We start from the raw sequence: 16,268 nt of genomic DNA, 5'->3' as shown, positions 1-16,268 counted from the left end.
TTTATTTAATTACACAAGACCAGAAACCCTTGATAAAATGCTGCACTCTGATAATAAAATATTCGTTAATAACTCCGTGTCTCTATGACTTCGGTCCTCTTTTAATTACTTCAAGTTAAAGCCAGCTTCATTGTCAAGGTGAATATTAAATTAACAAGTAAATAGATAAAAATATGAAAATGTAACATTTTAAAAGCAAAATTTATACTGAAGATTATTATGACATGAATTGCAATTAACATAAAAAGTTAGATAAATTGTAATTGTAAATAACAACTGAAACATTTATATTACATCTTTCTAATTACCTTATTGTTTAAAATCATTTTGCTTGTTTTGAACTAAGTCAAAACTGACTTTAAATAATAGAGCTGTTATTTGAAATTATAAACGAATATCTGATTATTTATTAATTTAGATGAAGATTAATGAGAAAGTTTTTTTAAACAATTCGTTCTGTTCGCGCAAACGCTGTAGGCTATGGACATATTTAATAATGAGCTTAGCAAGTTTGTTGTAATGCTTAATATGCTTTCGTAAATTCTTTCCAAAACAGATGTTTTTTTACTATTCTGTCAGTGCAGGTACTTGCGTGTCTGTGCGTTGCGTTTCGGATCTGTCAGTCAGCGCGAGTCTTGTTGATCTTAATAACTTTTTAACATAAATCAGTCCCGAACTTTATCTCTGTTAATAACTATTTAAACATCAAGCAAGTCCTGCATTTTATTTTCAAATTCCTGCATGTTTTTAAATTGAAACCAAGATGTCTGACATGACACGCATCTTAGTATTAATCATTTCACTCTCAGAAAACGTATTAGATGTTTAATTAACAGAGTATTTGAAAACATCCCACTCATTTAAACAGAATGGCTCATATATGTAATGTGCTGAAAGACACAATAAACGCTTAAAGCGCTCTCAAGTTCAACGCACATAGGCACAAGCTGTATGAGGCTTTGAAAATGAGAAGTTTGTTTTCCATGGCTATTATTAATGAGAATCAAGTTATTTGTCTTTTTGATAAAAAAAATGTAATATTATTTTTAATAAATATTTACAGTTATTTAAGTTATAATTATAATAAAAGCAAAAATTCATTTAAAATTGTAAAACAAATTTAATGCTACCTTTACTTACAAATTCAAAAAATATTTTTACAGTGAATAAATAAAACGACATGAAGGAAGTTAATTCCAAAATGTAATTATTGCACATGGTTAAGCTGCTAGTTTTAGCAGCTATCAGTGACAATTAAAAACCACCCACCCCCAGGTCTGCCAATTCTTTGCCAACCCCCAATGCTATTTAAACAAAGGAACTGCAAGAGAATCAAAAGAAAACCGGTTTTTCAAGTTTTCACCAGCGTGTGGCGTTTTATTTCCCACCCTTGCAGTTCCTTTGTTTAAATGCAAATCTAGGCCTACTACATGCGCTGTAAGTTATTTTAAATGAATGTTTATAACTTATAAAATTAAGTGGATATCTGGTAACGCAATTTGACATATGTTGATATAACCTGGGCTCTCAAGTCCCACGCATTCGCCATGAGACACAGGCATTTCTGTTAGTTCAAACGCTCACACGCCAAACCATGTAAGCTATTTCTCGCGCTGAGAAGTAAAATAGAACTTTTCCTAATAAAGGAGGTGCTGGTATACACAGAGCATTCCTGTCGAGTTTAGCAGTACGGTTCTTAGGTGTGGTCAACTTTACGCAGCGCGGCAAGAGCCGACAAGCAGATGACATCAGAGTACCGCGAGAAATAAGGCAGAGGAGGTTGGTTTCAATCGCTCTCGCGGTACTCTGATGTCATCCACTCATGTTTGAGTCTGTATCAGATAAAAATACAGATTTTGAGGAACAAGTTATTGTTTGGAGATTGTCAATTGACGTTTCTTAGTGGTAAGTTTGTTTTTTCAGTATGGACCAAAACGCCAAATGCATAAAATAAAAACTAAGTAATATTGTAATGTCTTGGCATGATATGTTTTCTAAAATGTTTAAAAATGAACAAATCAGTTGTGCGAAACTACACAGATATATATTTTTTTAGTGAAACATATTCAGTGGTTTCAGTGCCTCATGGTGGGGTTGAACCGCTGGTTCAGTTTTCCCCCATCTGGTTCACTTTGCCCCACAGCCACCATTTTGGGAAAACTGCCTAGTTTAGTAATTCAGGCTAATCTTTAGCTAAATCATTCACATGGTTTTATACATTAGCCTATCACCAATATTTATGGTATAAATATTTAGACCTGAATAAATCTACTTTGACATAACAACCTGGTATGTATACATTTTACTTTGATAGGATGTTTTGTAAAAAAAAATCACTTTAATCATAACTCTTAAATTTTTCCTTCTCTTTAACATAGCCAAACAGAAATTATGGTTGCTACCTGTATTTGTGGTCGCACGGCTACAAATCTGGTTGCCTAGATAAAGGGGGTGGGTTAACTTACCCACTGGCTTATTTTGACCCACTCTCCCCTACTTGGTTTGAGAAACGGCCATTGTTTACAGAAGCCGGAGCGCGAGCTACAAACTACAGAGCGAGTGCGCGGGTGCACAATGGTGAAAGAGCAACACACGATGTAAATAACTAAACCAGTGTTCGCAGTACAGACACTTTATATTTTAGCGTACTGCGTACCTTCACTTTCTTTTGCGTGACACCACTTCACATGTTGCTGGTACTCTGCTGTAAAGAGTCAAATGCCGTTTCTATGTGGTGCTGCGCAGACAGTTCGGCACTGAAGACATCAAAGTACCGCGAGTCTCGCAGTACTCTGATGTCATAAGCCGACCAGTCAGCGCCGCACCATTTAAAGTCGAACACACAAAGCGTCAAGGTCTGGGCCCGGTTTCCCAAAAGCATCGTAAGGCTAAAGGGCGATTTATAGTCGTGCGTAGGTCCTACGGCGTAGCTACGGCGTAGGCTATCCGTAGCCTGTGCGTAGCTCTGCGTAGCCTGACGCGCACCTCACAAATTTTCTAATAGCTCGTCGGCTCTACGCGGACCGTAAGCGCTGTGATTGGTCCACCAGAACCCCTCCCGTCAGGTAAAAAACTGCGTCATAGGTATTTCCGTTTGAGACGGTGAAAACAAAGACGAGCCAAGTCGAGGAGTGATTTAACTCAAACTGAAACATAAGTCGCTGTTTATTTACTTCCATCATTGCTGGTCTTCTCAAATTATACACAACAAGTTGCTATTTCTTCTTCGTTTGTGGGTTTACTTGCTTAGCTTCTTCTTCTGTGACGACTTCTGCTGCTACTGTGGTTACACGCGTGATTACTGCCAACCAGCGGTATAAATGAAAACCGACGCGGAACCTACGCCGTCGCTGCTACGCCGTAGGACCTACGCACGACTATAAATCGCCCTTAAGTAGATCGTAAAAACGATTGTACGAATCATCTTAGAATTACGGACCGTTTCGCAAAAGCTTCATAACTTAGCACTTGAAAATCATCGTAGATCTACGAGTGCTCCGGAGTAGTCGTTAATAGAGTTACAAGGTCACCTGCAGGACAACCAACAAATTGGACTCCAGCAATGACGATAATGTAATGTTTTAAATGTATATTTATTTATTTATTGGGTTCTTCATTGTTTATTTGTTTAAATTACTTTAATATAATATATTTAAAATTAAAATGAGAAATCAAATTTAAATGACTAAACATAAATTAATAAAGAAGTAAAACATATTTGGTAAATTTTGGTAAAAGTTGGTACTAGCAAATTGATAAATGGTTCCTACCAATTTGCTTCTATAATTAATCTACAGTAAAAATAATTGTTTTGAAGTGAAATGGCATCTGATTAAGGAAACCAAATAAATATGTACGGTACAATGCAATAATCCCTAATAATAAAAAACATAGATAATAAAAACAAATAATAATAATAATCTAAACTATTTCATAAAATGCAGAAGGCATTTCGCAGTGGGAGAAGTCCTAACTAAATACGGAAAAGAATATTTCATTAGGCACAAATTTTTAAAACATTTAAATAATTTTAAACCAATAATTGTTTAATGACTAAACTTTATAATATTTACTCATTAAACAATAATGGAAAATATTATAAAAAAACATTAGTGCACATCGGCTGAAGATCATTAGCCTAAACAAGCTTCTGCTACAAATTCGAGTCATTCTATAGGTGACATTTCAGCACTTGACAAACGGATAGCGACTCGTAAGTAGCACTTAAAACTCAGCTGCGAGCGATCGTTTAACGTGCATCTGTGGTAAACGCACGTACATGAACAACGAATGTTCGTTAATTAGCTCGTAGAAACCGCTCTTAAGTGCTAAGTTCAATCGTTATCGGGAAACCCAGCTCTGGAGGAAAAGCATATGCCCGGAACCCACGCACACAGATACCCTCAGAAAACGGCAGATTCATTAACCCTCACCCACGTGTGCATGTTTGTAAGTAGTAGAAGCCAGCGTGATGTTTGCTGTGACAGTTTTTAATAAAAATATAAAAAAATCAATTGATATTTGACGTCTATTAACAATAATATATTTATATACAAAATAAAGTTATATGGTCATGACTTGCACATTGTGTGTTTGTCACGGCTAGGGGCTGGCTACTAAACCTAAAGCCACGCCCCTTCTCAACTTCCACCTCGAGGAGGTCCCCAAAGCCAACCCAATGACCAAACAACACGAGAGCAGGTAAGTATTAAAACAAACTTTATTTAAATATTAAAATTACTGGGGGAATGGGGAAGGGGCAATTAAAACTAGCTTCCTCTCCGCCTTCCAGGCAGACCACAGCACGGGAAAGTGGCAGAAGGGGGAAGAGGGCAACGGGGGTTCCAGGGGCGGGTGACCCAGGTATAGGGGGGAGGGGACGGGGAACACAGGCTCCTGCCAACTCCGCTATCCGTGGCGCCCTCCTCTTCTCTCCTGGAGGCAAAGACAAAATAATGTGAACTTGGGGTTTTCCTCTCTCTCTAACTGCGGTACCTGTGTCACGTTGGGCCGATACTTCACTGCTCACTCCACTTTGTGTTTCTTTCCACAGGCTTCGACTGGGACACGAAGACTCGTTTGGCCTGGACCGGGATCGTCCTCACCTGTCGGTTTGCTGATAGCTCTTGGTAAGTATGGTCTTTTTCCACAGGTCACTCTCCTGACATTCACTCCCGTCTTTCCTCTCTCTTTGCAGGCAGCTTGGACACAACAACACAGTTAGTGCAACTTGGATACTTCTCACCTCTCTGCTGTTTACAGCTCGGGCATGTGTGACTGTCCACAGTTCGTTCTACTGACGTTCACTCTCGTTCTCTCTCTTCCTTTACAGGCAGCTTGGACACAACAACACAGTTAGTGCAACTTGGATACTTCTCACCTCTCTGCTGTTTACAACTCGGGCATGTGTGACTGTCCACAGTTCGTTCTACTGACGTTCACTCTCGTTCTCTCTCTTCCTTTACAGGCAGCTTGGACACAACAACACAGTTAGTGCAACTTGGATACTTCTCACCTCTCTGCTGTTTACAGCTCGGGCATGTGTGACTGTCCACAGTTCGTTCTACTGACGTTCACTCTCGTTCTCTCTCTTCCTTTACAGGCAGCTTGGACACAACAACACAGTTAGTGCAACTTGGATACTTCTCACCTCTCTGCTGTTTACAGCTCGGGCATGTGTGACTGTCCACAGTTCGTTCTACTGACGTTCACTCTCGTTCTCTCTCTTCCTTTACAGGCAGCTTGGACACAACAACACAGTTAGTGCAACTTGGATACTTCTCACCTCTCTGCTGTTTACAGCTCGGGCATGTGTGACTGTCCACAGTTCGTTCTACTGACGTTCACTCTCGTTCTCTCTCTTCCTTTACAGGCAGCTTGGACACAACAACACAGTTAGTGCAACTTGGATACTTCTCACCTCTCTGCTGTTTACAGCTCGGGCATGTGTGACTGTCCACAGTTCGTTCTACTGACGTTCACTCTCGTTCTCTCTCTTCCTTTACAGGCAGCTTGGACACAACAACACAGTTAGTGCAACTTGGATACTTCTCACCTCTCTGCTGTTTACAGCTCGGGCATGTATGACTGTCCACAATTCGTTATACGGCGTTCTGGTCGACAGTGCACGTGGGCGGGCTTACGACAGCTGGCCTGCACAGAAAGGCGAACGGCGATGATTTTCCCAGGGGGCGCCGGGGGCAAAAACCCTCTCGGCGAATGCGCTGATCAGCAGGGGGCGAACCGTCACACCGTCTCACCGGGCCGAGCGCTGCCCTATGCTCAATGCCCGTAGGCCGATCGAATACCGGACAGGGGCGCCCCTTTGTAGAGACCACGGGGCGGCAGAACTCCTTCGCCTCTCACTCTGCCACAAGATAGAACACACAGGTAAAGTAGCAATATACAGGTTCGTGGTTGTACTCACACACACGCACTGCCAGCTTCCAAGTCTTCACCGCCACACTCTGAAACCGCCGACACACAGACGGGGCGACTTCCAAAGCCCACACTGTCACTTTACACTTGAATCGCACACAGCGTACAATAATGGATGTTACTCACAACCGTCAGCCTCTCCGTCTCTTCCTCAGTAGAAGGGATGATGCGGGGTACATCTGACAAGACACACAGCACTTGCACAGCAACCCACAGCAAATACACAGCACCACTTCAACGTGAAAAGTTTTCAAATGACATAGACTCACCCACCACACTACAGGTGTGCACACGAGACACCCGGCGTCCTCCACTTCGCTAAGGTCAGATGGGGGGCGATGGCACTACGGCCGGAGCTTTTAGTTCTGCTGCTATGGCTACTGAATCCACTTACTCCTGCGGCTCACCTACCACGCTCGATCAGGGGTAGGGCCGCCTTCCTCTTCCTGGAGGCGTTCAATAATACACAGGTTAGTAGTTATGCTTCAGTTAAATCCAGAGCCAATACTCACAGCGGTCCTCTTGGTAAATAGTTTACAAACTGCTTCGTTTCCTTCCACCTTGGTTACTCCAAGCGTGTCACAATTTCCGTTGTTTTCTTCTACCCACAGGGTTTCTTCTTACGGTAGCATCCACTGAGAATTACGAGAGAGAAAGAGAGAAAGTGCAACCAACTGCCAACGTGTAATGGACGAGCACAGCTCCGTACCTCAACTCACATACTACGCAACCAAACTGTGATTTACACTGCTCTTAAATACTCCTCTGTGTGTTGTAATCCTCCAATCGACCAGCGTTGCTCTTAAACACGCACAGCTGTGCTTGATTTCGCTGATTACAAGCCCTCGCAATGCTACCGGACGTCCGGTGTTTCCTCTTCCCGGTCTGGGCGGAAACATCCGGGCGGAACCAAAGTTTCCCGACTTTTGGTTCCGCCCAAAAGATCGTCACCTTGTGACATGTTGCGTCAGTTTTTTACTGTAAAGTGCTCATTTGGTTTGGTGTATTTTGAGTGTGGCAGTCATTCTATTAGCCCCAATCAATCACAAATCATCGCTTCTCCTATTTCTTAGTAGGTGAACTGAATCTAATCTGCTGTCATCTGCAGTTATATTTACAGAGACCAGTATTCATTAGATTTTAAGTTTTTTGCCACTTTTAAAACTGTAAAACGAAATAAAAAAGATATCATATGATATACCGAATGAGCATGTAAACATGTGTTTTCTTGTTCGCTCCACGGGTTTAAACGCTGTTTTTTTCTAAAGAATAATGTTAAAACTTTATTGGTGTAGGTTGAGAATAATTTATATTGCAGAATAATTGCAATATAAATTTTAGCGCAATATAATCATATTGTTATTCTTAAAGCTCCAGTGTGTACTTTTTTTAGTTAATTCTTAGCAATAACCCTTGTTTTCTTCCAAAAGTATGTGCTCATTCTTGTGTAATTGCTTACAACCCACTAATCAATGTATTCTCGTTAGTGTAGAATCTGCTATTTAAAATACATACCGCCGTAGCGCTCTCTGGCTGAATCCATGTTGTGCCTCCATCTTTGAAATACATTCGCCGACGAGGGACATTCCTGAAATTCAAGCTCCGCCTTTCGCGCTTTCAGAGTACACTCAAGCTGGCCGCGAGCTGAAGCCTACGGAGGTTGCATGTATAGGCGGTATACGTCATCAAGACAGTCTTATTTCAGAATATTAACAATTATAAAGCTGACATTTATTCTTAGTTAATTGTAAATTGATGTAATATGCTTATGACTTGCGAATGTAATGCTCAGTTAATTTAAATAAACCAGGCTTGATGACGTATGCAGCCCGGATATGCGACCTGCGTTAGACTGAATCCTTCGGCCGCACGCCGAAGATAAACCTGCGATCTAATGCTTTGATTTGAAAGCCTGTTGAAGAACTATTCTCGAGGACATTAAAACAAGTCGCCAAGGAAGCGAAACAGGGATTTTAAACGACAACGCGACAGGAAAAACATCAAGACCAAAGTCAATATTGGAGTTAGTTTTCCAAGATGGGGCTCATTGGACAATGAAGTTGCTAAGTTACTTTCTTCACCACAGGCCTTTTTACACCTGGTCACTTCATGTGTTTTCTCTGATCGGATAGCTATCTGATTTGTTAAAACTGTTCCTTTTACATTTGGCCACATAAATGCGTCAAGGCAAAACGAATATGAATCCGATCTTTTACCCCCGCCCAAAATGCAAATACACTATTTATTACTCCGCCTTAAAAAACTTAAGATGACGTTTACGCAACAATATGCAGCACTTACTGTATGTTGTACTGTATGTTGGGCAGGGGACGCGCGTCTCTCCTTGCTCGGCATGAGCTGAAGCACGCAATACAGTGCAGCAGGAAAGTGACAGCGTGGTGATTTAATGCAGGTCCATGACAGGAAAAGCATTCACGAAACTCTCTCTTAAAGTTTTATTTCTTTGTTTAATATCATTTGAGTTTGTCATTGGACTCTTTTATTGATTCTAGGAAGCTTTTTTACCCGCTGTCATCACTCCATAAAGCAATTGGCGTGTCATCTTTCTTTGTTTGGCGCTCTTCCAGCTTACTTGCGAGTGACGTGTTTACGTTTGGGAGGAGTAAAGCGCGACGTATGTGGTTTCATCAACCAGATGCATTTACACTTCTCTAAAATGCGTCCCAGACCACCTCCTGAAGGGGTTTGAGCGATCGAATTTAAATCCGTCTCGAAATCGTTTCAGAGGGCATTTACACCTCGTCTTTTTACGATCAGATAGCTATCCGATCAGAGAAAACGCATGAAGTGACCAGGTGTAAAAAGCCCCTAATGTATTCCATCATACCTGCTTTGCTCTGGAAGACTTGGTCTCCAACGTTTTTGTTTTTTCTGCTGAGGATGAGCATTCTTCCTCTCCGTCCTAAATAAGCCACATTTAAATTACAATAAGATGTATTACTAAAATTCCTGTGCATAAAAATACCTCCTCTATTATCTGGATTATGGTAAAAAAATGCACATAAATAAGGCAGGCACTACCTACCTTTAAACCTTCCGCAGATGTTTCTAGCAGTGGTTCTGCTTTATTGATCTTATTTTTTGGCTACATTAAAAACAACAGCAACAACACAAAAACAAACATAAAAGTAAAAATTATTTCTGGCATTTTCCCAGACAGGGTTTAGATTAATGCAGGACTAGCCCATAGTTATATTGTTTTTTTTTACAAACCTCGCAGATTAAACAAATATAAACAGTGCAAGCTGTTTTCAGTTAAGACGGTTCAAACATGCATTTTTATCTTGGACTAGACTTAAGCTCTGTCCGGGAAACAGCCACATTACGTTATAAGAGATTTATACAATACAGTTTTGGGTGTCTTAAAAGGAAACAGCTTTTTGAGGGGTGATAAATAGATGCCTTTCCTGTTAGGCTTTCTTTGTCTCCACCGCTCAACATTTACTCTGTGTGTCTTAAAATATTATTATAAAAATTATTTGGTAAATTTAAGTTAATATTAATATTACTAAGAAACATTTAGAGAGATTCACCTTTGTTTTCCTTGTAGAGTCAGAGAACTCCTTTAGTAGAGCGTTATGTGATTTCTGATCAATTTCAACAAAGTCGTCAAGTCTTGTCAGACAGCGTCTTTAAAATCTTATTTTTTTAGATCCCAGACTTTTTTCCATTATGCCCTGGGTTTTATTGTCCCCTGTGTAGTTCTGTTAAATCACACAAAATTAAACTTGTTTAAAATGATCTCTTGTCAACAGTAACAAATGCAATGTAGTTCACACACCATATAAAGTATTATCAGACACCTACCTGTGTGCTCAACTGGCTGCAACACATAAACTTTCTGGACAAAATATTGTCGGCTGGTCCTTTTCCATGGCGGGAGAGATCACCTATGCAGTAGTAAACAATTAAAGTTATATAAAAAAATCTTTAAAGGCGATTTGCTCAGTATTTAGATTTTGTTGCATCCTCAGAATAAAGATTTTTTTTAAATAGTTGTATCTCCACTTTACGGATTTAACAATCTACCATCTGTGATGTCATATAACCCAATCACCCAATACTGAAAAAGTTTACTTACCCAGCATGAGACCAGATATAAAGGTGCTTGTGGTAGGAAATATTTTACCAGGCTGGGCATGAATGTTTGTGAATAATATTCATTTGGTTCCCCCTTGTCATGAACCCCTGCATCAATCTAATTTATCGAAATCTTTCTTTTTTTTCTTATGTAAAATGGAAATAAATGACTCCTGATAACAGGCTAAAATGTCTAGGGTTCAATTCCGCTTTAACAGGATGCCTTACCACCAGCTCAAAGACATATTAAGGTGGTGACGTTCCTCTAGGCTTTTGTAGAAGGCTTCCTGCAGCATCCATATAAACAATGTCATCTTTGCAACGTCTATGAAAGAGTCTGATTGAGCTTTTTGACCACAACATCACTGCTATGGGATGCAACGGCACCTTTTGAAGAACTTCATCTTCTGAGTTGTTTTTTTCTTCAACCACTAGCTGGAGACTTAAAATTTTGTTTGTATGCCTTCTACCTTTCTTTCTTGTACTCAATGCAATGTTTTTGAGCACATCAGCTTTGGGTGCAGGATCAAAGAAGCCTGATTCAAAGACTTTGCCTTCAATTGAATCTAGCGACTCCAAATGTAAGGATCTTGGAAGCATTGTTTGCAGTTTCTTACCAAGAATGTCTCTCTCATCAGCGTGTACAGGTCTTCTTTTTAATTCAGTCATACTGTGACAAACTTTTTCTCCCTGAAATGTCACAAAGGCTTTCAGGGTATTCTCATCATACACAGTTACTTTGACACAAACAGGGCAATCTGTAAATGTGCAGAATCCAAAACAATGAAAAACAGGCCCCTTTCTTTTTGATACTTCTGATTTGACTGTATGCCTTTTAAAGGCAATACTGCAGTATGTGTAAAACAATTGTAATCCTTTGGATGACATTTGTCCACAGTAGGTCTTTGAACAGGTATCCAACCTGTCTTTTTCTCAGGTCTCTCCAATCTTTTTGGTCAATAAAAAACATGGGTCTGTCAGGAACTTTTCTTTAAAAAAGAGGTGAACAGCAGAACCCATGTCCTCTGAAGATGATTCATGGCTGTCAACGTATGTCACAATGTGAAGAAGAAAAAGAAGAAATAGTATCATTCATTAGATTTTGTAAACCTTGGAAACCCACAAAATGTACATTACAGTAGTATTTAATTTGTATAACTCTATATAAAACATACACTACTGTATTATAAAGGGTAACTTCCTTAAGTCTTTTGTGGGGATGTTTAAGACTTTTTAAATGTCACATATTGTCAAAACTGAAATTTTGTGGCTGTTTCATGATAACTGAGGTCTAGGGGCTATGTAAGTAGCATATAAGTTTCAAAACAGTCATTGAACAGTCAAATGCACACAGCCTGCTTGAAGTAGCTGTAATCTGAAATGGTTCATTTGTACTTCTGTAAAATCATGATGTCAGGAATACACAGTTGCCGCCTTCAGTCTCCACCCCGAGCACTGTCCACCGTCCACCCCCTTTTTGCCAAACAAACCCCTAAGGAATATCACACCATGCTGTTCAATCGATGGATATCAGGAAACTAAATCATTGCACAGGCTTCTGAAAAACCTTTATATACAAGAACAATGGCTAATGTTCATTTATTCAGAAATTCCTTAACAATTAGTTCGACTTTAGCCGTCTGTCCTAAACATTTCATAAGTGACTACTTCAATTTGGCAGTTTAATGCTGTTTTCTCCAAGAATCTACTCATCAAAGATATTCCAGTCCTTACTTTGTTGGGTCCGACATCAAATCCACAACCCATAAGTAAACACATTTTAAGTAGGGCTGCACAATAAATTGCATGCGATGTTCACGCGCTTCTCGTTGATTAGTATTAAAGCCAAAAATGCCAAAGATATGGGAATGTAGCTGTGACATGCAAGGGAAAAAAGATGTAGCAAATGCAGTGGTGAACACGAATATGGAAAATGTGAAGAGGGGACAAAACCAAAATGTTGTAATTGTGGAGAACATAGGGCAGCATATGGTGGATATGAGAATAACAAAAGAATGCAGATGGTACAGTAAGTTAAAGTAGTCCAAGGTGTTTCATTTGCGGAGGCAACTAAGAAAGTCCCAAAAGGTGTGTCGGTAGAGGCAATAAAGACTAGGACTAAAGTTGTAGGGAAATGTGCAAAGTGTAATACATTGAAAGAAGAGACATTGATTGTGAGTAAAGGTGATTTTGTGCTTTTCATGGCTGAGATAATCAATTGTTCCACACAGACCAGTAGTAGAACTGAAATAATTAAAATAATTATTAAGTCTGCTGAAAAGTACTTGGATGCAAAGGGTATGCCTTGGGAAAGAGTAAGAGATATTATCAATGATGAAGCACAACAATCTCAGACATGGGTTGGGGATACATAATGGTGCTAATTATACTCTAGTGGAATGCTAGAGTTTAATCGCAAACAGTCGAGAATTCAAGAAATATGTTGACAGTTTCAAAGAAAAACCTAGTATAATTTGTGTACAGGAAACATGGTTAGTGCCTAGGCTGGATTTTGTAATAAAGGGGTATCATTCTATAAGAAGGGATAGGGAAGTAGGTAAAGGCGGAGGAGTTGTAATTTTTATACAAAGGGGACTTCAGAATAGAGAGATTAAAACAGGAAATGACTTGGAGTACATAGTCAGAGAAGTAAGATCAAGTGAAGATAAGGTGACAATTATAAACTTTTATAATCCATGCAGACAAAGACATCTGGAGAACATTTGGAATGATTTGACAGAGAGAATTGTTTGGTGTGGGGATTTTAATGGTACATTATGGGCAGAGAGGGACGATGTTAATGGAAATGTAATTGAAGAATTTATGGAAGAGAAAGAGTTGGTATGACTGAATGATGGTTCTGGAACGTGATTGTCACAAAAACAATTGCATTTAAATGAACTTAGGAGGTATTGAGAGAAATTACAGTAGGAAGTGATAACTAATACATGGCTGCAAAAAACCTGCAACATAAAAGGACTGAACTTTATCAACAACTTCAATCTTTTCTGGAGTCAGAGACAACTATTTAAACAGGATGGCATCCACCCAAACAGACTGGGTGCAAGAGTGCTAAAGGACAATATCTATTTCTCCCTTCATCATCCTTCAGCAGTGTGTGCCAATCCACTCAACATGAATGGCACACACACGCCTGGACAGAGTATGAATGACCACAGGACTTCTCTCCAGCACCTGAATGGACACGACGTTGACATATCCCACAAGGACAGAGATAACACCACGCAGCCACAACAACCACTGCTCATGGACACAATCTCAGCTGAGTCTTGCCCACAGAGCTCACCACAGTCAGACTGTGTCAGATTAGAACTGCTCCAAGAATCATCACCCAAGGACGACTTTCTGGAAAACAGTCAGGGAAACCAGGACAACATATCATAGCCTCTGGTCACATCAGAACAACAGGACTCCTCACTAGATATCTCTTTCCTCTCTCCAGCATCCCCGCTTTTGACCTTCTCTGGAAAAATGGAGGAATTGGTTTATGCTGGAACTAAACTATCCCACTCTATTGCTGCAAGCCCCCAGATTTCAACCAGAAAACGGCAATCCCCAAAACCACCAAAGCCAGTGGGCCCAGTTCCCCCTCCTCGTCCTGTGAGAGCTCTTCGGTCTCTGACACAATGCCAAGGCACACACCCTCCTCCATCTACTGTAGGTGAACCAAAAACAACTGATAACGGCTCTCAGTGATGTGGGTCGGGTTCCTGCTATGAAAATACTAATACTTTTATCAAATGTTTACAAAAGCAGGAACTCAGTGTGCCTATATCTTTCTCTATTTCTGTTTTAGTACATGATAGAAAGCGTAAGGCTAGATCAAATTGTGTGGCAAATCAATCTAATCTGCTGCCTGTGACTTATCAAACTAAGATCTCTGTTAGGGAAAAGTTTTTTACTGTTAAGTTAGCACTTTTAAATATCTGTTCACTTAAAAACAAATCACTTCTAGTCAGCGACTTAATAACTACAAACAACCTGGATTTTATGTTTCTAAATGAAACATGGCTAGAAGAAAGCTACAGTGCAACAGTCCTTAATGAAACAGCCCCTCCTAACTTTACTTATATGAGTGTCTGCAGAACTGCTAGGAGAGGTGGAGGTCTAGATGCTCTTTTTAAAGATGTCTATCAATGTAAGCAAGTGTCATTTGGGAATTACCAGTCTTTTGAACATCTAGGTATTGTGTTGAAAGGTACCCCACGCATTCTACTGATCATTATTTACAGGCCCCCAAAATACTCTCCAGCATTTGTTGAGGACTTTACAGAACTGTTATCAACGATTTCCTCAGAGTTTGACTGTTTTGCTATTGCTGGAGATTTTAACATGCACATAGATAAGCCAGAAAGCATTATGGCAAAAGATGTCACAGCTGTTTTAAATACTTTTGATCTGACTCAACATGTACATGGACCCACACACAATCGTGGGCACACTCTAGATTTAATTATCAGTAAGGGTGTAAACATTTCATCAATTGTTATTAAGGATGTAGCACTGTCTGATTATTTCTGTATTTTCTTTGATATATTAATCTCTCCTACTATTGAAACTAGATCTGTGTCTGTCAAAAAGAGATCCTTAAATGAGAACACCAGTGTGCTGTTTATGAAGGCTATATCTTTAACACCAAGCATATCTGCAGACTCTGTTGATTTTCTCCTTGATTCCTTTAATTCCAAAGTTAAGAGTGCAATCGATGATATTGCTCCTGTTAGGAAGTTAGGAAGAAGAATGGCAGGCAAAAATCGCCTTGGAGAAACTCAACAGAGGTGCAGAATATGAAGAGACAATGCAGAAAAGCTGAGCGCATGTGGCGGAAGACAAAACTTGTAGTCCATTTTATAATATCTATAAAGACAGCCTTCGTGCTTTCAGTGTGGAACTAGGCAAAGCTAGACAGACTTTCTTTTCAAATATTATAAACGACAACATAAATAACACACGCACTCTTTTTGCTACTATAGAGAGACTAACAACCCCCCCAAGTCACATTCCAAGTGAAATGTTCTCAGACAGCAAATGCAGTGAGTTTGCTAACTTCTTCTCTGAGAAAATCAATAATATCAGAAAGGTGATCAGCACATCCTTGAGCTGCGCTGGGGTCAGACAAGTCAGACCACAATCAGAAAGTAGCTACGATGTCTGATTTCGAAGCAGTTGATGATGAAAATTTGGAAGAAACAGTACAGCACCTTAAAACACCAACCTGTGCCCTTGACACACTCCCAACATCTTTTTTCAAAAGTGTCTTTAACTGTTTAGAAGCAGATCTCCTAAAAGTGGTAAATTTATCACTTAACTCTGGGACTTTTCCAAAGTCCCTTAAAACTGCAGTTGTTAAGCCCCTCCTAAAAAAGAGCAACCTAGATAACACTGTATTGAGCAACTACAGACCAATCTCAAATCTTCCTTTCATAGGCAAGATCATTGAAAAAGTTGTTTTCAATCAGTTGAACAAATTCTTAACCCTCTGGGGCCCGACCATTTTGGTACACTGTCAGAGGTTCTGACATGCTCTTACATTTGGTCTTTTTTCAGTTGCTTTAAAACATAATAATGGCAAGTGTCTCATACCACTGTGTTAAAATAACTGGGCTTAAATATTATATGAGCTACATGTATGTACATGTTTGTATTTTTGAGAGAAAAAGGTTTATGCGTGGTTTTAAAAAAAGCTAAAATTTTAAGTCACTGATATA

General features: G+C 39.7%; 2 long non-coding RNA genes across 3 annotated transcripts in view; one reads left to right on the top strand and one right to left on the bottom strand.

Moving 5' to 3' along the window:
* The window catches only part of LOC129429037 (uncharacterized), a 164,327-nt gene that overhangs the window by 90,775 nt on the left and 57,284 nt on the right, over window positions 1–16,268 (top strand). The gene's annotated exons all lie outside the window — the stretch shown is intronic.
* On the bottom strand, window positions 7,920–10,872 carry LOC129423539 (uncharacterized). Of its 2 annotated transcripts, XR_012358940.1 has the most exons (4): window positions 10,541–10,872; window positions 10,267–10,349; window positions 9,993–10,163; window positions 9,479–9,544 (listed from the first exon to the last, which is right to left on the bottom strand). It is a non-coding gene; the product is annotated as an uncharacterized lncRNA (long non-coding RNA). The 2 variants fall into 2 exon arrangements; XR_012358939.1 differs by having other exon boundaries at window positions 7,920–10,163.

This window comes from Misgurnus anguillicaudatus, chromosome 19 (assembly GCF_027580225.2).
Source record: "Misgurnus anguillicaudatus chromosome 19, ASM2758022v2, whole genome shotgun sequence".
Classification (NCBI taxonomy): domain Eukaryota; kingdom Metazoa; phylum Chordata; class Actinopteri; order Cypriniformes; family Cobitidae; genus Misgurnus; species Misgurnus anguillicaudatus.
The sequence above is the reverse complement of the archived record's forward strand: the minus strand, read 5'-3'. Positions and strand labels throughout refer to the sequence as shown.